This window comes from Castor canadensis, chromosome 9 (assembly GCF_047511655.1).
Source record: "Castor canadensis chromosome 9, mCasCan1.hap1v2, whole genome shotgun sequence".
Classification (NCBI taxonomy): domain Eukaryota; kingdom Metazoa; phylum Chordata; class Mammalia; order Rodentia; family Castoridae; genus Castor; species Castor canadensis.
Window position 1 is genome coordinate 44,183,234 of NC_133394.1, and position 24,793 is coordinate 44,208,026.

The 24,793-nt window shown below is 34.7% G+C and overlaps 1 non-coding gene and 1 pseudogene across 1 annotated transcript; one reads left to right on the forward strand and one right to left on the reverse strand.

The window, feature by feature from the left end:
• The first annotated feature begins 265 nt into the window (after positions 1-265).
• On the forward strand, positions 266-1,135 carry LOC109678065 (centromere protein Q pseudogene; annotated as a pseudogene).
• A 17,932-nt stretch (positions 1,136-19,067) lies between these two features.
• Positions 19,068-19,172, reverse strand: LOC141411152 (U6 spliceosomal RNA). The gene has a single exon (XR_012435993.1). It is a non-coding gene; the product is annotated as a U6 spliceosomal RNA (small nuclear RNA).
• Positions 19,173-24,793: the final 5,621 nt, after the last annotated feature.

A 24,793-nucleotide genomic window follows, 5' to 3' on the forward strand; every position in this document is an offset into this window, starting at 1 on the left:
AGCATGAGTGGCAGGATGATGGTCCTAGGCCAGTCCCAGAAAAAAGATTCTATTGGAAAAATAACTAAAGCAATAAAAATTTGGGGACATCATTCAAGTTGATAGAGTGCCTCCCTAGCATGTGTGAGACCCTAAATTCAAAACACCAGTACTACCCAGCTTTCTTCCCATCTACCGCCGGTCTCCAGGATTTCAATTGTTTGGGAGCAAATTATTGTAAGCTCAGCTTCCTAAGAGACTGGTGAAGAATATTTCAGTGATCAAGATGCCTGGTAAAGCAAATATTTCCAAGAAAAAGTCCCAACAGTTAAAAAGAAATTCAGACACAAATTTTGATGAGGAAGTGGAGTTGTCAGAGAAAAGGGTTAGAAACACAGCAAAAAGAAAACAAATTCATTCAAAGCATTTGTCTTCTGAAGGAAAATTGGAACATATTAATCTAAAACAGATAAAGATAACATACAACAAGAGAAAAACCTGGTAACCTCTTCCAAAGAGTACCAGAGCCCATTTACAAACTATGGTGGAACTAGTAATAATAACAATTTTAAGCAACAGTATTGAAAAAAAAGAACAAATTCAATACCATCTGAACTCATTGAAGAAAAGATTGCTACAACAGTGTGAAACTCTGAAAGTCCCTCCCAGAAAACTGAACTATTTAACCAATATGTCAAATCTCCTGAACACGGAAAAGGCACAGTCCAGAGCTATGAAGAAGAATCTTCTATGAAGAATCTCTTCCTGATATTATTGCAGGAAGAGATGGATAAAATAGTAGAAAACACAGTTGGTGACTGGAAATATTCGGAGCCCAAAGAATAAAATTCAAATTCTAGCACATGAGGTAGAATAAGAGGAAGAGAAGGCGAAACAGGTGTTTCAAATACATAGTAATGGTTACTCCATCTTCCAAAACTCTCTCAGAAAACTCTCAAAGCCCCCACACCTCAGGAAGAAATTTTGATACTAATTCCAAACCAGAATGCTCTTCTAAAGAACTTGGATGCTTTTTTACAATTCATCCCAGCTGGAGAACATGTCAGGGTTCATTGAAGAAGCCTATAAGAAACTAAATGCCTCAGAAAGAGTTCATTCTGTCTTAGATTGTTCTGTATTAATTTCATGTATATGAATTTGTAAATCTATTAACCTTTGATATTACAAAACTGAAGCTTCTGGATGAGGTATTATCCTCTACTGTGCACTTTTAAATGAGCCTGTGCAAGTCTGTCATTAGCATCTAATGTAGTCCTGAAAACTCTGCTTTCAGCAGTGGCTAAATTTATCTTGCCATATCTGCAGATATCTACCTAAAACTATGAAGTCAGGATAGCCATGATCTAATAGAGTATAATGGCTGAATGGTTGGAGCTCATTTAATGGATAGCCCAGAGAACTGTGATGCTGTAACTTTGTATATGTGTAGTGTTTGTGTATATTACTTAATAAATAAGACTTGAGTGTTCACTATCAAAAAAAAAAAGCGCCAGTACCACAAAAAGGATCGCAATAACTCATTTAATGCTAAAACCAGTGTTTCCTTTGTAATTATTTTTTTCATTGAACTCTGATTTGTGTGCTAATTCTTTCTTTAGTAACATTCATCAAATAGTTTGAGCTCCTATTATTTTTCCCATCCCTGTGATCAACACTGGAGATACAAAAATAAAAAAAAAGACATGGTTCTTACTCATTACAATCCTAATTTTGAAACTTTTTCCAATTGACATGTCTTTCATTGCTTACTTTATTTACAACTTTTTCTCAGACTTCCTCACTGTCTCCTCTTAGTCTTCCCAGCTCTTAAATTCTGCTGATGTCTTCAGTGTCCTGTTTATAAGTTTCTTCTTTTCTGCAAGCGCAATCCTCTGTATTTGTCCTTAACCACACTCTTAGCCTATCACTCTGTATGTCCAGCCATCCATTGGCTAGCTCTACCTGAAGTTTTTGTTATGTACTCACATTCCCATGTCTAAAAATGACTTCACCATCTTGCTGCCCTCTTTCCCCCAGTGACTTCTCCTATCTGTTCTATGACTATAATATTTTCCAAATCACTGTGACAAGAACTGAATATCCTTAATTTCCCCTTTCCCTTCTCTTATGTCCTATATGCAAATGGTCAGTAGAAAGCCCTATACAGGATGTTTCCTGAAAGTTTCTCAAATGTATTCCTTCCACCCAAGTCTCTGTCCTGACCTAATTTCAGTTATTCATTGTCTCTCATTGAACCATGACCTTAGCATCCCAAATGTTTCCTATCTGTTTTTTCTAATCCACATGCCTCAATCCTGCCAAAATTATCTTCCTAAAACAGATTCAATTTCATGCATTTTGCACTTAATAATCCCTCATATATTTTAAGTCTTGATTTGTTGCTTTGAGTCAGAGAGTATGTAAGACATCTCATAAAGGCATGTAAAAACATTAAGAAGCAAATAATTTGAGCTGGACACAGTAGCTCAAGCCTGTAATCCTAGATAGTTGAGAAACAGAGATCAAGATGATTGCAGTTCAAGGCCAGCCTGGGGAAAAAGTTCACAAAACCCAATTTCAACCCCATGTCAACTGCTGGGTACAGTGCCACACGTCTGTCATCTCAGCTACTGGAAGAAGCACAAATGGGAGGATCACTGTCCAGGCTGGTCTGGCCATAAAGCAGACTATCTCAAAAATGACCAACACAAAAAGGACTAGTAGAGTGCCTGGCAAGTGTGAATCCTTGTGTTCAACCTCAAGTACTACCAAAAAAAAAAAAAAAACTCAAAACTTAAAGTAGAAGAAAAATAAGATTAAGCCAGAAGTGAATGTTATGCCTTTCACAAGTTTTGAATATTTTCTAGTGACACAGATTTAGCTCTGAATTACAGTGCTGAAGTGGAAAGAAGGCTTCGTTTTTTTAGTGGGTTGTTGTTTATAAATGTAAAAAGGTATAACTAGTAAATTTTTCCAGTAGACAAATGAATTATGATTTCATCATGCAGCATAATTTTACAAACCAATAAAAGTGATACAGAAGATTATGCATGGACTGGGAAAGATGTTCACAATATACCATTAAGTGAATAAAACAGAAAACAAAATAGTACACACAATATGAGCCCATTTTTATTAAAACATACATATTTAGAAAGTAAAAGGAAAAATAATATTTATGAAAATATTGACATTGGCTAATTGAACATAGCCAAATAACTATTGACTTTCTTAGCTAGTGTCTTTCTTTTTTCCCAGTGTGCATTTTGTTTTTGGTTATTGGGGGTTGGACTCAGGGCTTCAAGCACTGTACCACCTGAGCCATACCCCCAGTCCTTTTGTTTTAGGTTCTTTTTGAGGTACATTCTCACTAATTTTTCCCTGGCTGGGAAAAGATAGAACCTCGATCCCCCTATCTCTGCCTCCTGAGTAGCTGGGATTACAGCTGTGAGCTAACATGCCCACGGTACATTTTCTAAAATAAAGATTATTATTTTTTGTCTTTTTTTTCCTTTATTGTTGTGCTGGGTGGGGGTACATTGTGGTATTTACAGAAGTTCTTACAATGTCCAAATATATCATATTTGAATTTACCACCTCCATTGCTCTCCTTTATCCCATGTCTGATTCCTGGAATAGTTTCATTTTTGCATTTGCCAACCCTCCCCTCTTGGGCAGGACCTGTTCTCCAATTTTGTAGAAGAAAAAAGTTAAAGATAAAAGAAAAATGTGACATTTTTGCTTGTTTGAGATAAAGGTAGCTACATGGGAGTTTCCTTGTGATATTTCCATGTTCGTATGTACTATAATGCCAGTTGGTTTCTCCTCTAATTCTCTTCATTCTACCTTAGTCCTTTTCTTATGGTGGTTTCAGCTGGGTTATGCTTTCTATAGTCATTCTTGTATAGAAAGTGTATCAACCATATTCAAGTTCTTAGTTTCCTTCTTTCACCCTACCCCTCCCATACATAACTTCCCCTTAGTGTGACCAGTGTTTTGTAGTATTGCTGCATATGTTTTGGGTCTGTAATCCACATATGAGGAAGGATATACAATTTTTGGCCTTCTGAGTCTGGATAGCTTTACTTAAGATGATGTTCTCCAATTCCATCCATTTACTTGAGAATCACAAAATTTCATTCTTTACTGCTGAGTAAAATTCCATTGTATTTAAATACCACATTTTTCTTAATCCATTCATCAGTAGTGGGGCATCTTGGCTCTTTCCATAGCTTAGTTGTTGTGAATAAAGATTATTTTGAAAAGAAGGGCAGGAGGTGAAGGAGATCAACTTCCAAATAGCCCACATGTGCTCCCAAAGACTCCTTGAAAGATGACTTCTAAAATCTATTTCTACATGCTTGCATCTAATAATAGATAGCAAGTTCCTTGACGATAGTTATGCTTGCTTTTTATTTGTTGAATTTTTGTGTCCACCAGAGCTTAGTATAGTGCATCATTGATATGAATACAAGTACTGTCTTCAACTAAATGAATCTGCCTTTTTAATATCTTGACTTTCATACTCTTCCTTTTTTTATTGGTCTTTGCATAAATACTATAAATTAGTAAATGCTAACTATAATATATAAAAAACTCTGCAGAATACTCACACACACAGAAATACATAGTTCAAAACTTTGATCAGAATCAATGCCCTGTATAGCTATCCTTATCTCAACCAGCAAAACCCCTTGTTCCTTCCTATTATTGCTTATACTCTCTCTCTACAACAAAATTAGAGATAAGGGCAAAATAGTTTCTGCTGGGTATTGAGGGGGGGAGCGGGAGGGGGCGGAGTGGGTGGTAAGGGAGGGGGCGGGGGCAGGGGGGAGAAATGAACCAAGCCTTGTATGCACATATGAATAATAAAAGAAAAATGAAAAAAAAAAAGAAATCAGTGTTTTCCTTGAATTTCCAAATTCAGTTTTACACATCAGTTATTTTTTTCCACAAATGAAAAAGTGACCAGTGCAACATTACTATGCAACATAACCTTTTCTCAGTGCTACATGATTTATTGAGAAAGCTAGTCACAACTGCCAATCAGGTAAGAGCTCCTAACTAGGCAAGCTCTCTTTAGAACAGAAGAACATGTTCCTAAAACTACCACTGTGCAATTAGGGTATGTGCATTTGGGAACGGAATTGGGAGGGTGCATCTGGTATTCATTTGGAAAATAAATTAAAGGAAAGCTATTATTAGAGATTATAGTTTGTCTTCTTAAAATTTATAATCTTTCTATAATGATTCTAGTTTTGGGAGTGAAGGGGCATCCATCTTGTTATTTTGAATAAAGGAACTGTAAGCAGTTCTGTTATGGGTTTCAATGTGTATACACTATTTATGTTTGTTGTGAAAGTTGATGTCTGGTTAGGCAAAAGTGACATTTCATGTGTGTGTGTTGATGGATCTGGAAAGGGAAGAAACAAACATTTTCATGCTCAAGAATTGATTGTAGCCATGTGACCTTTATGACATTAATGTGATTAACAAGCCAGCACTGCTCCTTTTTAATAAAGAAGATATTCCATTAAAAGCATGAGCTTGGGCATCCATCACGCACAGCATCAGGTACTAATCACAGACACATACTTCACAGGTTCTGGTGTTTCTGTTTAAAGGCTGCCATAGCATCGCACAATCACCACCTCGACGTATTGTTGACAAGAACTGCCAAGCACCTTGAATTCATTTCTCACACAAGAAAGCAACAGAGTTGGAAATGATCTCCAACATGACACCAATTTTACTTTTTTCAGCTGGAGCACAGATACCCTTCTATTTGTGCCCGCTTAGCTAACTCACAGATTTTTTTCAACATTCTTTTGAATGTTCTAGGAAATGCAAATAAAAGAAGAAATCTGCTGCTGTGACACCATGTTGAACATGTGTCATCCATTCCACACTAAAACTCATGCTTTTGTTATAGTTCTGGGTATCAATTTTTTTTCTTCTTTAGCAACTTGGGGCATAAAACATGAGGGTGGACTTGTATAAACAAGGCAAAAATTGCTTATATAAGCAATAAGTAAGTTTGATTCACAACAATAAAGAAATAAGTTTCACTACATTTGTACTATATGGTTTATTTATGAATTTGTAATTCTAGTTATTCTTTAGTAGTTTTGGATTTAGCCTATTCATCCTCATTTTATTGGAAAAGTGAGTCTCTCCCAGCCTCAAAACATCCTCTTCCTTTCCCAAGAAGGAGAGTATTCTTACTATTTAGTAGACTTGCTCTCTGGGGCTTTGTAACTTATAGTTTTTAATCCCTAATACTCAGGTACTATATGATATATAGTCTGCATCTTTTAATCCCAAACATCATTTGCTTACTCCATTTGTTGATGACATTTTCATTTTAAAACAATCAGTAGAACAATAAAATACTCCAATACACAACAGCCTTGTGGAATTCATGTAATAACATTTTTGTTCCTGTCTTTTAAATGACAGTTAATATAACACAAATTTCTAATGACTAGATCTTTCTAAAATCAACTATTGTGGAAACATCACTATTTCAAATTATCTAAATGTATTAAATAATTACTCAAATCCAAAGATGCGGTCATAGTGAGTAGAAAGAATTATTTGAACAGGAGGTTCCTGTTTTCTCCCTAACCTGGACCAGACTGAAGATTTCTGTTTCCTGTACTTCCAAGTAAAGGCAAGATGGTATAAGATCAGCTGGATGGCTGGGTTCAAATAAAATCAGTTCACAAAATTAGTGAACACTCACAGAAGAATCTAAGTAGTTCAGTCACAAGATACCAAATAACAGGACTGAAAACATATAACTGACATTATTCTATTTTGTGTTCTTTTAATTTGTAGGAACAAGTCGGTTTTCAACAAATTTAGAAATGAATTTAAGCAGCTAATTGTGTAGTTGAAACCTGGCATGTGACAGTTTTTTCCCTCTTCGTTTCCTTTTTCTTGAAAGCCAGTCACAGGCCATGGAGCATATAGAAAAATTTCTTCAAAATCAATGGCTTGTGTTTAACATAAGATATAACATGTATGTTTCAGAGAGAACGTTTTGGAATTTGATGCTTTCCTTTTTGAATGACTGCTTTCTCCCCTAGTAGATCTTGCTGATATATCCTCACTCTCTATCCTTAGCTCATTTTAGACTAAAAAATAACTGTTCTTCAAAAATTGATTTGTCCTTAATATGCATTAGTCTTAGAATGCTGCTTCAATTTCCACCCTGTGTTGGTTATACAAATATACAGAAGAGCTGTTCTTGAAGCCACCCACATCCTGGTACACACTAAACAAAAATCAAGCATCCATAATGAAACAGGAATCAAATCCACATCCTCTGTGAACACATTGAAATTCTTGCCTTTTTTTAGCTAGTATGTATGTCAGCTTTTTCTTTTTTATTTTCTTCTTGTGAACTTGCGGCCTTAGATGTTAGTTAAGTTTTACTATTCTTCAAAAGCATTTATTTGAAAAACATGTGAATGGAAAATGAACATGCTAAACTAATTAGGATATGCAAATGTGGTTCAGTGGGACTTCTTTTTAAGTGAATCATACTTATTTGAATATACAAATAAAAGAAAATTTGTTTCAGTAACAATCTGGAAGTTAGTTCATGTGGAACAAATAAGGGCTTAAATTATAAGGATTAACTTTTCAGAATCTACTTTGCAGTTCACCTTTTTAATAGAAGGAAATGTAGACTTGAGCCAGAGGCCCATGTTAGCATTCATGGAGATTTGGTGAGCCACAAATACTTACCAAGTTCTTGTCCTCATTTAGAGAGAATGAAGAGACTAAGGAGAGGGCCTTGTCAGGACTTACTGATTTCCTCCATAGAAGTCTCAGGACAGACAGGTGCAAAATTAAAACTACAAAACAAGCACTTAAAATGATTTTCTTTTAAAAAAAAAAGTTTAAAGCATGAAATGGAAAATATTTATTTCCAATACTTCATTTTTGATGCAGAACCACAAATGACTCTAAAAAGAGAAAGGGAAGCATTAAAAAGAAATGAATTTTACATTTGTTTCAGACTGAGACTATATCCTCCTAGGGCAAATGTTATGTTTATTATTTAGGATTCCTTTTATGTAGATAAGAGGGATTGGGATTTATTCAGTCATGATTAAATCATAGAATGGACTGGGATGACTGAAAATGTCCTCCTCGGTCACCTACCACTCAATCAACATATGTGCAGGAGTAGCACGTGTAGTTATTTACAAAACTGTTTAGCTCAAAACATTGCTTTATTTCTATGAAACAATTCAATGATTTACCTGAAATAAACTACTCTTAAAATTTTCAGTCTTATTTCATTTATTCTTCATTCAAGTAATAAAATATGTTGAGTCCTAAGTATGTACTTTTCACTGTTTGAAGTGGCTTAAGGCATAAAGGGTGGAAGTTTTGTGGTTATTCCTATACCTCATCTGCAGGAGACAAGTGTGCAAAATACTCATTCTCCAACAGAAGTATCATCAGCTACAATGTTCCAGGCAATTATCTATGTGAGTTTGATATGCTGATATGAGTTGAGGACTTTATTTTTTATCAGGGAGATAAAAGTTAAAAAATAATAGCTACAAAAATAACAAAAACAACAAGAAAAAACAGTAATACATAAATGCCTGGAAAATATAGGAAAATGAAGCAATAGAAAATAGCTCATCTGTATTTTCCATTGATACCAGTGATTTATTTGGAGTCCTTCTGAGAGATACAAGAAGTTAAAGGAAATATATTCCTGGAAGATCTGGGAAGTTTTGATACAGTAATGCTGTCTGGGCACAGCTAGAAGTTTCTTCCACTCTTCTTTTTCGTGTTGGAATACTTCATACTACTGTGTGTTTTCTGTGAACCAAAGGCAGGTAGGTACATATAGTAGGGAAGTTCTGGACATGGTTCTCATAGAGAAAATTTACTACAGGCCTAATTAGCAAACCACCATGCCACGTTCAATGCAGAAACTGAGTGGAAGAACAGGAAAGTGTGAAGATGTGGATGTATTATGGGGCACACAGATACCCTGCCACAAACTCTCAGCAATAAGTAGAGACTTTGTAGAAAGGAAGTGACTTGAAGCCCTGACACATGAGTCAGTGAAATGTAGGCACTGATGCTATCATGAATTTCAACTTTACAGTTATTTAGTTTTACCATAAAAATATTATCTGATAAATGATCTTAGTGGAATAAACTATCAGTTGTCTGATCTCAAAACTCAGTCTTTCCAGAATGATCCCTCACTTGTAAAATGAGGTGCAGACCAAGTAACTTTCAGAACAGTCTCCTACAGATATGTAGCTCTAAACTTAGCACAAAAGAGAGTGATTAATTATAAAATCAGGAAGAAATTCATAAGGATTTCATTGAATAACATCCATTTAGTGAATTTTGACATACAGACAAGGGAAGAAAGTAATAGACTAGGAAGGAGCAAGTACCAAAGTGAAGAGACAGAACAGTGTTGTTTGTCTTTAGGCATCTTGGAAGGCTTTCTTTTGGTAAGTGAGATGTAAGTGGTTGTGCCAGAAGCCATCCCATTAGAGTTAAAACTACAATGTGCTACCCTACCCCAGGCACCAGGGGAGGGGCAAACAGGAGTTCTAGGGTGATTCACAGTCTTCAGAAAGTTGTGAAGTTAAAGCTGATGAGCTCAAAGAATTCAGTCTCAAAGAGGACACAAGCAAGAGAGAGATGTAACCAAGTGAGAAGAGCATCACAGAGAAGTCTGAGCACGTTTTCTGGCAACAACTCTGAGTGAAGATGGGGTATTTGTAGCTTTTGGCTATGCTTTTATTTAGAGCAAGGACTAGGGTAACATACATGTTTAAATGTGGAGCATTAAGGCAAAAATTTAGAAAACAGAGATATCACTGGAATTTAAAGTTTTTGAAGCTCAGGAGATCATCCTACGTTAGAGATTTTTCAATAACTATTCATAAGGAAATCCCAACAGTGAAATAAAAACATGCATGCAAAATAAAAGAGTAAAATTTAGGACTTCTCGTGCATTTAGGAACCACACATGGATGGCAACTGAAAAAGAGAAAAGAGTAATAAATGATGCTGAGTGACAAGAAAAAGATATGTTTTATTTCTGTCCAATAGAATGTGGATTATATATTATATTTTAATGATGTGTCCTAGTACAGCTGAAAAACAAATCCCTAATACTTGATGTGGTGATTAGAATGTAGCTGCAGCTACATTTATATTGGATGAGTATAAATAATCCACAGTCCAGTGTGCTTAAATAATAGAGATGGGAAACAGGCATATGCCAAACCTTAAACCCTACCTTCAAAATTTGGTGCTAAGTGGGTATTTAGAGTTTCTTTTAATATATTAAAGCATGGAACATGACCAGAAAAGAACAACAGTCTACTTCCACTGTGTTCCAGACCAATAGATGAGCTCAAGATGTATTCCCGAGTGGCAAACTCAGGATTTTCAGAGCATCATAAAAGCTTTTCATTGTACACTCCAATGCTGTCATCCACAGTTAGCTAACAAATATGATAGGTTTTTAATATAATCCACTCCGTCCTTGCCAGGGCTCCTTGTATGTTACATCATCTTCATGTGGGCCAAGAGTTTGTTTTCCCCAGATGGCCTTTGTGAAGCTGCTGACAGCCCTTCTGACTGAGAAACTGTAGAACAGCAATCTTCCAACTCGTTTAGCACTACTGACAAAGAGAGAGCTGTTGATATCCTTATGCAAAACCACTCTATCAAGCATTACATAGTGCTGTGTTCTCGGCATGTTTCAGGCGTGATAAGTCATAGCACATGCTTTTTGACATCTTTCTGCATTTCACTGCTGTGTAGTTTCCTGGAGTTGAAATCAGGGTGACAGAATGTAAAAAAAGCCAAGTGTGACATCATCAGCAACTGGTAGCAGTAACTGTATCATAAATAATATTTTGCAGACGTACAAAAAATTAAGCTATGAAAAGTTCACCATAATTCCTTTCAAAAAGTTTAAAACCAACAGTTTCACTAATTTCCTCACACTGATTTTACCCCAGTAATGAGCAGGACATAAATATCTGTTATGTTTTATAGTGATAGGAACATGATATTTGGTGAGTCTGTTAAGTGAAAGGGCTGGAGTTTTTTGGGTTTTTTTGTATTTTTTTAGCAAATTGGAAAAGTTGTTTTTTGTTTTTTTTTTTAAATAGTCTTTCTCTTTAAAGCAGGATCACGTATCAGCAATGGTCGGTCCCACAAAGCAATGGGTGGCACTATGCAGGAGGTGGCTCTGCAGCGGGTGGAATGTCTCCTGATTGTGATTACCCTTTGGTATTAATAAGGACGGCAGCTGCAGCAATCTGTTCAATTTTATGCAAATTAGCCCTGGCCCTCGGGCTTCTGGCTAGTGGCCAAGGCAGCCTTCGGCTGGGTAAAGTTTGGATTTATGCTTTATTCTACTGCTGCAAAGGTTTATTTAATTATCTGTATTTATTTAAAGCAGAACAGTACAAAGCAATTCTGCATCATGGTCAACTTTGTGATGGCTGAATCATGTGGTAATTCCCCCACCCACAAAATAGTTTGAATCATTGAATCATTGACTATTCCCTAAAGCATAAGTTGCGTTGGCTCTTCTCCTTGCTTTCTTGGTAATAAAGGGCTCAAGGTGATTTCCACTCCTTGTACTCCTTGAGGCCTGTGAAATCAAATAACGCAGGATAGTTGCTACAGTAAAACTTTACCAGCTGAGATTAAGTAGGGGAGACCATCTCAGTCAGAGAATTCAATTTACATAATATTTTAAAAGAAATGCACATTTCCAAGTATATATACCTAGCTACCCCAAATAATCTGATAACATAAGGTCAGAGGTATGTTCACTTAAGCCTGTGTTCGTGTAATAATTTGCTTATGGTCATCTCAATGGTATACACTTGCTATGTAAAATTAATTTAGCTGGTGTGAATTAAAGATTGTCTTAACAGACTAGATTACAGTAAAGTTAACTAGCATAGCAAATAAGAGAACAGGATCTCAGTTTTTGTCTTCAAATCTCAAACATCAGAATTAATTCTAGTAAAATTGTTGCTGGCCATCTGTCATTCATCAATTTCCTACACAAAGAAGGAAATATGACATGACTTGTCACCATTTCTGAACTTGTTTTACACATTTTATTGCAATTGCACTGATAATGCTTTTAGGTTTTTCATAAATTCATTGTTTTCACAAACACGTAAATATTTTGTAGGACACTTGGGGTGTGAGAATGATATTTTATCAGCTAAATTATATGCAGCCATATTTAAAGCCTCAAAAAGCGTAGAGATGGCACCCACCATTTTCAACTCCTTGTACTAAGATTTCAGCATTAGATTGTTCCTTCTTTCTGTTAATCTGGGCTCTTAGGGGCCTTCTTTTATTTTAAGCACAGATTCAGCTGACAGCCAGCACTTGTTCTGGTTTTTGAATCAAATGCTGGCAGTGTTCCCAGAATATGAACCAGTTGTTTCTTTTGCACACTCTCTCATTGTCCCTCACCATCCCAACTGCTTTCAGAGCAATGTGCCATAACCCAACTTACACTTGCTTTAATGAGAATTAAAGTGCATAAATCAAAGAAATGCTTCTCCCACAGCCATTCACTATCTCTAGATAAATTAGGACAGTTGAAACACAAAGTAGTAAAAGAAAAAAAGAGAAAGAGCATACAAAAGCCATCTCCACTTTCTAAATGAAGCATCGAATTTGTGGATGTACAAATAAGTTTTCCTTCAATTATCAATTTCCTCCTTATTTTAGCTATTAGAAGCTTAATCTACTAATTGTCCTAATTTTTCTCTCAGGCACTGATAGTGAATCTGCTTTTGTCTTTACACAAAACTCCTAGTCTTTCACTACTACTGCTATTTTTTGAAATAAAGACCAGCATCTTACTTTCATCTTCCTAGATGGCTCTTTATTGCTAAAATATGTCTCTAGTGCAGCAAGGCTTCTACGGGCATGATGAAGTAGACAATAATCCATGTCGGTGCTGGACCCTGTCCAATGTGTCTACTTTCTAAAGTTCTGAGAGGATGTTTTCATTTAAGTTATTCCTGGGCAAGCACTTGGAGGACAATGTAATGGTGGGGCCCTGTGGAAATTTGTATTTATATCACAATGTTAAAATAGTAATCATTATTTTAAGTACTGAGGGCTTTCACATTGTTGACACACCTCCACTTAATTTTGCTTTTGAAAAAGGCTGATTTAAAAACAGGTACATCTACAAAACAAAGACAAATAATTTAAACATATAATAAAAGAAGATTCATGAAATAAGTTGTGGTGCATTTAGTATACTACTTACAAACACAAAAGCTATTAATGTGGAAAGCTTGTGGGATTTTATAAATTAAAATAGTAAGTTATATTAGTTTCTATCATACACACACAGATGACTAAGAAATGCAAATACATGCTGTAGGGTTACATATTTATACTCTGCACCACAGATGGGAAATGATTTTATTCTCTATCTATAACTGGTCTGTTGTCCGCAGTATTTCTTTCTGCTTTTGAGCTGAGGGGTCAGACAGAGAGGGATAAGTTAAATTGCCAATAGCAGTATTTCATTTTTTCCAAATTAGTGGCCCCCATCCAAAGGATCTAATGTCTTTTGGGTAAATGCTTAACATTTGGAATGTCCTTATACTCTTTCCCATGCCCGTATCTCCTGATTTTCTCTGGGTGACTACTGAGTGGGTAGGAGATTTATATGATTTTCTGGTTATTGAGGGGAAAGTCCTCATGGTCTCATACTGGCCTTTGATTTGTGTGAATTTCTGCAGCTGAGTTGTTTAGGTTCTTTTTGGTGGGGGGGGAGTGGTACTGGAGTTTGAACTCAGGGTCTCATGCTTGCTGGGCAGGCTCTCTGTCACTAAAACTACACCATCAGACCTTTTTTGCATTGAGTATTTTTCCTCCCACACCCCCCTTTATTTATTTATTTATTTATTTATTTATTTATTTATTTATTTTGCTTTGGCTGACCTCTAACCATCCTCTTTATTTCTGCATCCTGAGTACCTGGTATTATAGGCACATAGGCATGAGCCATGGGAGCACAGCTAGCTCAGTACATTTGGTCCTTGTTCTAATGATAAAGAGGGACTAATCCCTTCTCTCTTAGGACCTCCTGCTCGTACCAATCATTGAACTTCATGACACTGGTCACTCACATCTGGTTTCAATAAATTACTCAATAATTTTTTCCCTGATTACTGTGACCTGTTTGTTCATATCCATTGCCTCTGTTGGTCCCACAGACAAGATAACAATTCTGTGTCCTTCAGGGAAGCTCACTGGAATAGCTGTATTCTGTTAGCCTTCCAAAGTCATGGGAAGCCAGAAGTCCTATGTTAGGATCACCTCCTTCTACCAACTCCATGCTACTTACTAATTACTTACCTTCTTGGTTTTGGAGCCAAACTGGAGGTGAGTTTCTCCTAGTAGCTTGCACCTAGTCCCTATAATTGCATAGGGAATTACAGGCTAGCTCCAATGTTCTTAAATGTGCCACATACATATTTGGAAGGTTTAATGGCACTTCCTTCAATACTAGTCTAACTGGGATGGGAATAAAATGCCATTACCCCCCAAATTCCTTTTACCTCTTCAGTTATTCTTTCCACACCATTCTAGGCCAGAAGAAGAAGTGGTGAGGTGGGCTTTACAACCTGTCTTCCTCTCTAGCAGGACATTTCCTATTCCTGGGATCATTGAAGCTTACAGGTTGGTCTTAAAGATGGCAAGACTACCATACTACCTATAAAGATGGGTGATACTCTTGATCAGAGCAGCAATACAACTAGTGTCTTTGTCCATTTTGTGCTTCTGAAATAGAATGCCACAGACTATCTAATTCATAATGAACAGAAATTAGTAACTCACAGTTCTGGAGTCTGGGAAGTAGAAGATCAAGGGATGGAATGTAGTGAAGCCTTTTTCTATGTCATCAGTTGGTGAAAGGACAAACAGATGAGAAAGAGTGAGTGTGTGTGTGTGTGTGTGTGTGTGTGTGTGTGTGTGTATGTGTGTGTGTACGGAAGAGAGAGAAAGAGAGAGAGAGAAAAGGGAGAGGGTTTTATTTTTATAAGAAACGTACTCCCAACTCACTACCACCGTAATGGCATTAATCCATTCATAAGGGTAGAGCCCTCATAGCCTAATCACCTCTTAAAGGTCCTACCTGTAGCAATAGGGATTAAGTTTCCAACACCTCTTTTGGGGGAAATACATCCAAACCATACCAAGTAAGAATTAGGGAGTCCTAAGAACCAAAAAGTGTAGATCACATTAAAAGCTCATTAAGCCTGTTATGTGTAGGAGCTCTTATACATATATTTATACACACACTTACATGCATATATACACACAATATATTACATGTTAGTATATTATCAAATACACAATACAAAATAATTGTGTTTTATATTTACACAAGTTTTATATTTTAGCGTATCAAAACATTATCATTGCTTATTCTGGGTGATAGAATTATAAGGAACTTATTTCTTCTTTGTGTTTTTCTATATATTCTAAATTTTCTAAAATAAGTACACATTACTTTGTAATAGAAATAATTTATTGAGTAAGAAAATGTATACCCAAAAATCATCAGCACATAAATTTCAGAATTTGGCCTAATTTAAGTAAAATGTTTCATAATATTTAAAATATTCCTAGCAAAAGCATCAACAGGAGGAAATTTCTGCAAAGTCTAATTTAAAAATTACTGTGGGCTCGAATGTTTAGGCTATTCCTCAGAATGTGTCTGCTAAGTTGGTTTTGATATTTTGCATTTTAGATTTAGTGAAGACAGCCATATCATATTAGCATGCAGTTCTCTATATGGAGACTAAAGCTTTGGAGTAGTTACTTATAGAAAATGCTAAGCAATTCCTCTGTCCTTCAGACATTGTATGTCTACAGGGATTATTAGAGAGTCACATGGACTCAGTATTAATGGGTCACTGTCAAGAATGTTAAATGGTGCCTACCAAGCTACTAACAGCTGATCTGCATGTGAAGTTCTGGACGTGTTCAGCTTCTCCAGACTAAAAATCACAACACATCTTGTCATCTTCTCTCCTTAGACACGCACATATACACATACACACTTAATTGGATCAAGACCTCTAAGTACTTCAGTCCTGAAACCAAATAGCCTCCATATAAATGTTTCCTGTTCCATTTATTTCTTTTGGTTTGATGGCTTGAATTCCATAAATGAATTTGCAGACTACTTCAGCAAACTTATGCTGGGTATAAATTGTACATAAGAAGGCTTTTTTTTTTAATAGAGCTCTCAAAACTTGAAACTAAGGCTAATTGTGCATATTAAAATTTAAACTTGGCTTTCCATGTTTACTTGTTATTTAATTTTAAAAGTAAGAGCTGAAGCTAATTTTAAACTTACAAGTCTTATGAAAAAAGTCCTTGAAGTCAGTGTGAGAGATGTATTTATATATATTAAGTGACAGTACAGTGCTATGTTGGAAATAATGAATACTTTTATTCTCTGATTTCAGGATACATTAAAATATATAGTGGTCTGTCCTACAGCCATCTATAGAATATTATACTAGTCCATTTTGGTGAAAAATTATTGATTTCAAAACAATAGTTTCAGCAATTATTTGAAAATTCATCTTACTTAAGTGCAGTTTATGAAAAATCAGAGCTTGACTTTAAAATATTGGTTATTTGGCATTTCAAGCACTGTATTAGGAGGAACTATACCAGCTGGAATTGAATATTTGCGCTATTATTTGGACAAGGTTTTTTGTTCCTTGAAATGCAATCTCGAAAATAAGTCTATTATTCCTGGGTGGTCACTGTAGAGATAGTTTCAAGCATACAAAATATAAAAAGCATGCATGAAATATTCCAGCATATTAAATTAACATCTTGCAAAAAACCCCACACCAAAATCTAGATACTTATATTGCTTTTGACAGACTGTAGGCCATAAAGTTTTAACTTTAAAGAAGGGGCTTTCTGTTTCTGTTTTCAAGTTAAAAATAATGAAAGGAAAACACACTGAAATTCCCACATTATTAAATAAAACATTTAAGTGGCCAAAGGCCAATCATTGTCACGCCATGAACAAATGCCTTACGGTAATATGTTCCATAACTGTTTGCTAAAAACTACCAATTTTAACACATTTGCACATGATTAGACACCATAAAAAGTTGCTTATTGAAGCCAGTGTCATAACACTGTTACTCGTGCCCAAGGGGAGGAAAGCTTCGATGCAAACCTGAACAGAAAGGTGGTGTGAAATAAGTTCCACGTTGTGAAAACAGATCCTAAGTAGATTTTCCAAATAGCTGACTCCATTCAGTGGTCAGAAGTTCAGAACACCACCATCACAAGAATGTACAGTGCCAAAAAAGTATGCTAACTGAAAAGCATTCTAAGCAATTAAAATATGCAAAGATGGATGGTTCAAATAAAACTTTTGAAAATCTATCTGGCCTTAAAATCTTGGCATTTGGAAAATAAACTCTTTAAAGAATGGGAAAATTTGGTTTTGCAAAGCTAGGCTCTTCCCCAAATAACAAAAAAAACCCCTAAATTTCTGCTTTTTCTAACTATTGGTATGCTAAGAGACAAAACAGGAAACATTTTTAAAGTTCAAGTATGATCAAAACTTATGATTTCATAAAAACCAAATAGAAAAGTGAAAAGTAAATATCTACCGTGTCTAAATAATATTCTGAAGGAAATTTGACTTTTCATTGGCTGACTATCCTTTTATGCTGATAAAACCCAAAAATGTTTTCAAGTTTGAAAAAAATCTCATCCCAAATTGACGAGGGGACATTTATGATCTTTAATTATATAATATAACATACATTTTTCTATAGAAATATTTATGTATTTAATTAAGGAATTCTGCCCTGACTTCACTGGGAATATTACGTAAACTAAAAGATTTGACCTGTGTTGTTTTTTAAAATGTCAAGCAATTCTGAATATAGAAGCCTACAGAGAGGCCTGGCTTTTTGTATGTGCACACGTCCACACTATACATATAACCAGATATTTGCACAGCAACACCACAAGTAGAGACAACACATTGATATTAGGTGGAATGTTAAGGAAGTAAAATTACATTTAAAATTAAACAATGGAACTCATTTGTCAGATGTTGAGGTTGTGGACAAAAGTGGCACAAATAACCCAATTTTATGTATCCTTGGGAAACAGTATCATGGGCTCTAAAATCAGTTTCTTCATTTCCTTTTAAGAGTTTTTTTGAACGATATCATCCTATGTTCCTTTCTTTGGTGTAGAGAAGCACTGCCCAGTAAAAATATATCAGCTACATACGTAATTTAAGTTTTTCTAGGAGCAATATTAGTCATTATGATAAAGTATGTCAATGAATCTAACATATCAAAATATTATTATTTCAAAATGCAATCCATATAAAAATTTATGGTCTATTTACATTTTCTTTTTATATTCAAAATCCAGTCTGTATTTTACATTGACACCATGGCTGATGTTGGACTAGCACATTTTTAGTGCTAAACAGGGATAAGTGGCAAAATGGCGACCATGTTAGATAGTGCATTTCTAGAGACTAAAATTAGGAAAACTTACAATACTCTTGTGTAAAGAAAGCAACTACCTTGAAAAAATTAAGTAGAATGGCATGTCCGCCATCATTGCAATACCTATTAATAGTTATTACTATCAATATAATACAGGTTGGAATCCTTGAATACCCATATTCTCAGGATTAAGGCAAGATTTACTCATGGTATATATGTTAGTTTTCTAGAGCTGCCAAAACAAAGTGCTATAAACTGAGAGGCTTACAACAATAAAAACATAGGACTCTGAAGTAAGAGGGTGGCAGGGCCATTCTGCCCATGAAATCTGCTGAGGAATCAATCCTTCTTCACTTCTTCCTGGTTTCTAGTGTGTTTCTGGAAATCTTTTGCATTCCTTAATTTTTAGCAGCATAACTACAATCTGTGTCATTGTTACATGGTATTCCCTGTATGTGTCTTTAGCATAATATGGCTTTCTTCTCTTTGGCCCTCAGTGTATAAAATATGGAATGCTACATGAGTTTGTGTGCCTTCCTAGTTCAGGCGCCATGCTAATCTTCTCTGTATCATTTTAATTGTAGTATATGTACCACCAAAGTGAGCATGGCTATCTTCTTACAAGAACACCAGTCTTATTGGCTTGGACTCCCTCTTGTCTAGCATGACCTCATCTTAACTAACTACATCTGCAACTATTCTGTTTTTCAAAGGCCACATTCTGAAGTACTTGGGTAGAGGGTATCACATATCTTGTTTTTGGGGAATAATTCAATCCATGTCAGCATACATTTGATAGTCAAACATATACAAAAGTTAGTGATAACTAACTAACAGGATGATGTCTTATAAAGAAGAAATATTTATTTATGCTTTGGAAAGAGGGATTTGTTATGGCTTTTTTTTTACTAATATTTAATTGCATTTTAATTGTTCTTGATTGTAAAAGCTCTTTATATATTCCAAACAAAAGTAATTTGTTAAATATGAACACTGAGACTCTTTCCCCAAATCTGTGGTTTGCCATACCGTTGCCTATAGCTGTGATTTTCAGAGCTTAGAATTTTAATTTTAACACAGTATAATGTATCCATTTTTAAGTGATTAGTGCTTTTGTATCTTAAGAAATATTTATTCCAAGCTTGTTAAAATGTTCTCTGTTTTCTTCTATAAATTTTATGTTTAATTTTCAGGCTTAATTTTCTGATCTACCTCAAATTATTTTTAATGTGGAGCAATAATTGTGAGTTTTTTTTTCCCCAGTGGAGATATTTAGGGGTCTCGGCAGCATTTGATAAAAATATAGTCTTTTTCCCACTGAATTATTTTGGGTGAAAGTCAACTGATGACGTGTGTTGGTCTGTGTCTACACAATTATTTTTGTATTTTTGTGGTTTATTGATCTGCCTGTATCTGCTTAGGCTAATGCTGTCTTCTCTGGTTTATTTTGATTTTAAAGTAAGAGCTTTACTTTGAAATTTTTCCAGTTTTGTTCTTTGTTAAAAATTGCTTGCATTGGTTTATGTCCATTAGCATTTCTATGTAAATTTTAGAGTCAGTTTGTAATTTTTTAACAAAAAATTATTTTACTTTTGATTGACAAATTGCTGGTTTTACAGTCAATATTTAGAAAGATTAACATCTTAATAATATGGTATATTTCAACTAATTAGCTTGCTAGATTTCTTAATTAATTTGGATATTTTTACTTTTTTTTTCAAAATTTTTATTGTTCCAAACAAAAGGCCATGCACATTTGTATTTACTATAACCATAAGCATTTTATGTTAATAATGCCAGTATACATGGATTGTTTAAAACTTCATTTTATAATTGTTTGTGCTAATATACAGAAATAAATATACTCTTGCCCTTATATCCTGCCAGGTCTATAAATTACATATTATTTGTAGTAGACTTTTTTTTAGCTACCTGAGGATTGCCTACATAATCAATCTATAGACAACATTTTTTCTTCCTTTCTGATGTTTATGCCTCCTCCACAGAATTTCTGGGAACCAGGGATGGCAGAGTATGACTGCAATCCGACCCGTGGGAGGCTGAAGGAGAATGGTGAGTTTGAGGTCAGTCTGGGCTACATAATAAGTCCAAGGCCAGCCTTGTCACATAGTAAAAACCTGTCTCCTTAAGACATAATTGTTTTTTCTTGCCTATGGCACCATTTAGTATCTCTAGTAAAATGTTGAATTAAAAGAGGTAAGCATGACATCCTTTCTTACCTCTTGATTAGTAGTCTAACATTGAGTAGAATGTTAACTGTAGGACTTTTATACGTGACATTTTTCACATTTAAGAAGCTCTTTTCTTTGTTTTTCTTTTTTTGGTTTGTTTGTTTGCCTTTGAGTTAGAGTTTACCTTTATAGCCCTGGCTGGTCTTAAACTCCAGATCCTTCTGCCTGAGGTTCCCAACAATTGACATTATGGGTGTGCACCACCATGCCCTGTACTAAGAAGCTTCTTTCTATATCTACTATATTAAACAACTTTATTGTACATGTTATTTTTGCAAATGCTTTTGCTGTATCTATGAAAATTATTACATGATTCCCCTTTATTAATGCTGTTGACTCTTTTTGAATGCTGAATTTGTTTTTCTTGAAGAAGTTCATCTTGGTGATGTATTCGTGTTTGTATGTATTGCTTGATTTGATTTGTCAGTAGTTTTTTGACTTTTTGCCCCTCTATATATGAATGCAGTATTTGAATAATACTCATCTATGTTTTTCTTATAATGTTCTTACAAAGTTAGAGGTAGTTTTTATGATGTTTTCATAAATGCTTTGGGGATTGTTCCAATATTTTCTGAATGAGTTTGTAAAGACAGGTGCTTTCACTTGGTTAAACATTTGATGCAATTCATTAATAGAGCCATCAGAAATGGTGCTTTGTTAGTAGGTTATTACTTTCAATGGGCTGCTATACTTTGCTCTTCTTCTACAAAATACTTCCAAGGACAGAAGTCTGAGATCAAGACATCGGCAGACTCTGCTCTCTCCAAAGTCTCTAGGGCAGGATCCTTCCTAGAGTTCAACAATCACTCCTAACCTCTGATTTCCACAGCATGCAGCTATCATCTCTGCCTCCATCTTCACTTGCTGGCTTCTTCTCTGTCTTTTGTTGTGCATTCACTTTCCTTCTTCCTGTAAGGTCATCATACATATCAGACTAAGGGTCCATTCTATTCCAGTACGTGTTCATCTTAGTTTATCTAATTTATACTTGTGATGACTCTATTTCCAAGCAAGGTCACATTCTGAGGAATGAAGGGTTAGGAATATAATATATACTTTTGGAGGAAAATAATTCAATCCATAACATGAGACATTTTAAAATTTGTATCAGTGGATTATAGTTTGGATTTTCATATAAAGATACTGTGAGATGCCATTTGCTCCAAGTATTCAGTAAAGAAAGTTTCAACAATTAGACACACTTATAAACCATACAAAGTAAAGACATAGGATAATTCTGTGACCCCAGAATGTCAACTACCATCTAGTCCAACCTCCTCATATATATGTTAGTATTTAGTTTCTTAGGTTAAATATAAATGGAAAGATATGGTACATAATATAGTTCTGGCACTTTTCAGTTAACATGACATTGCTAAGCCTGCTGATCTTGTTAGTTGTTTCATTTTCCTTGCTAACTTGAAGGCCACCAAATGAAATTGTTACACTACTCCACCAGTAGCACTATTGATAAGAGTTTTGGCTTATTACAGGTTCACATGCTTATAACTAATGCTTCCATAAACATTTATACAGTTATTTTTAACATAAAGTATATGTCACAAAGTACTAGTTAATTTTTTTCAAATTTTCTATGTATTTTACTGATTAAAAATCACTACAATCACTAAATATCATTGGTGAGAAGAATTAAAATTGCTAAATATTGTGAATTTGTGAGGGTTTTTTTGTTATTCTGTTTGCTTTATGTTCTTTGAAACATTGTTAGGTATGTGTTTAGAATATGGTCCTATTGAACAATTCATTATTCAATCATTATAAAATGATTTTCTTGAGTAATAAATCCCTTGTTGAAGATGACCTATACTTTTACGAATGCAGGAAAATCATGTTCCATTAATTTATTGTTGCCATGGTATAATTTTCACATTGTCTTAATTTGTTCTTGGTTTCCTTAAATTCAAAGTACCTCTATAGTAAACCACCTTCATATTCCTTTTCTAAGTGTTCTTTTTCTTTTTTCTTTTCTTTTTCTATCCTCTTCTGGATTCATCAATTACTTTATAATATCCCATGTGTCAGATATTTAACCATAAATCAAAAGTGGATTTATTATTCTCCTGTAAAATACACCCTAAATCCATAACTTATCATGGTCTACATTATAATAATATTATAGCACTTAATATTCGATATAAGAAGCTTACAGAAGTACTTTTACCCTTTCATAGTCATCCATTTTTATGTTATTGCTACCATTTATTTTACTTTTCTACCCTATATGTTTTATTTTACATTTGCTTTATGTATGTCATTGAGGTTTCTCTCAAACAATTAAGCAAGTGGGATATGCTGGTGTTCACCTGCAGTCCCAGTAGTTAGGGGCTGAGGTAGTGGGATCACGAGTTAGATGCGAGACTAAATTACATAGAGGGTTTGAGATGAGCTTGAGCTACATACTGAGACCCTATCTAAAAAAATCCCATATTAAGTAAAAAGTATTTATTGTTATTCCCAGTGATTCTCCTTTTAAAAATAAGTTTAATTTTCCATCATTGCCATTTTCTCTACCTGAAGAATATCCATGAGCATTTTTTGTAATATTTGTGTATTGCTGAGAGTTTCATGGATAAAAGTTTCAGTTTTTGTTAATCTGATCTTTCATTTTGTCTTCTTCTTCTTTTTTATTTTGCTGTACTGGAGTTTGAACTCAGGGACTCACATTTGCTAGGCAGATACTCTATCATTTGACCCACTCTGCCAGCACTTATTTTTAATTCTTTTCTGAAAGTAGTTTTACAAGGTATATAATTGCATGTTGATGATTTCAATTCTGAATTTTAAGCATGCCATTTCAATTTCTTATGGTCTTTATTGTTCCTGATGAGAGGTAAACAGCAATTCTCTTCTTTCTTCTTTTAATGTAATTTGTCCTTTTTTTCTGGTAGCTTTTAAGACTTGTTTCTTTATCTTTTATTTTTAGTAACCTCACTAAAATGTATAGCATGTTTTTTATTATCCTACAAGTCATTGAAACTATGCTCTAATAATCTTTTATCTCTCTATGCTTTGGTTCTCATGAATTTTGTTAATCTGTCTTCAACTTTATTGGTCCCTTTTTTCTGTTCTTTTGTTTCAATTTACTGTAAGTACTATACCATGACATTTTTATTTTATACATTGTATTTTTCAGTTTGATAACTTTCATTTGGTTCATATCAAATATTGGTTCATGCCCAATAATTCTATCTCTGACTTTTACAAATTTTATCTATTCTTTCCTGTAGATTTTATAGAATATTCATCAAAAAATTCTTAAATGTTTATGTTAATTCTGACATTTGGAATGTTTGGGAGATTATGTCTATTAACTGATATTTTTCTTGACTATAGCTCAAGAAAATCATCGATATTTCTGATTCTTCAAATATGTTGCAATTTTATTTTTAGGATCGGCAAGTGTATTCATTAGGTCATGTTGACACTTTTATTGTCTAGAAAAAAAGGAAAGAAGACAACACTTGTTTGCATTAGAGGAAGTGGGTTTTGCTGACTGTACCATCTTTGTTGATGAGAGTCAATGTGCTTGAACGTCACGGATCTACCAGACTGGCCACATAAATATGACCAGTCTTAGGGTCATAAGCATCTTCATATTTAGTAGTTTTCAGTAATGTAGAGAACATTGTGAGGCTCTTCTAGAGATTCTTGATTATGTCCTCTTTCCTAAAGAATTTTGTTCTAGAAGTCATTAAATTTACTGGTACATAGCCTTGAACTTGTGATACTGGTTTTGGGGGGGTAGGTTAGCACAGGTCTTTTTTTTTTTTTTGGTCATTTTCCTAGGAAGAGTCCCCATTTATAAGGCATAGTCTACTTCAAAGTCATGACCCTTATGAGATTTCAACAGAACACAATAGTCTTACCAAGCTCCTCTAACTTTGCAGAATTCAATCTTTAAAGTCTGTCTCCTCTTCTAGAAAGTTCCTGAAACATCTGATTGGTTCTGCTGGA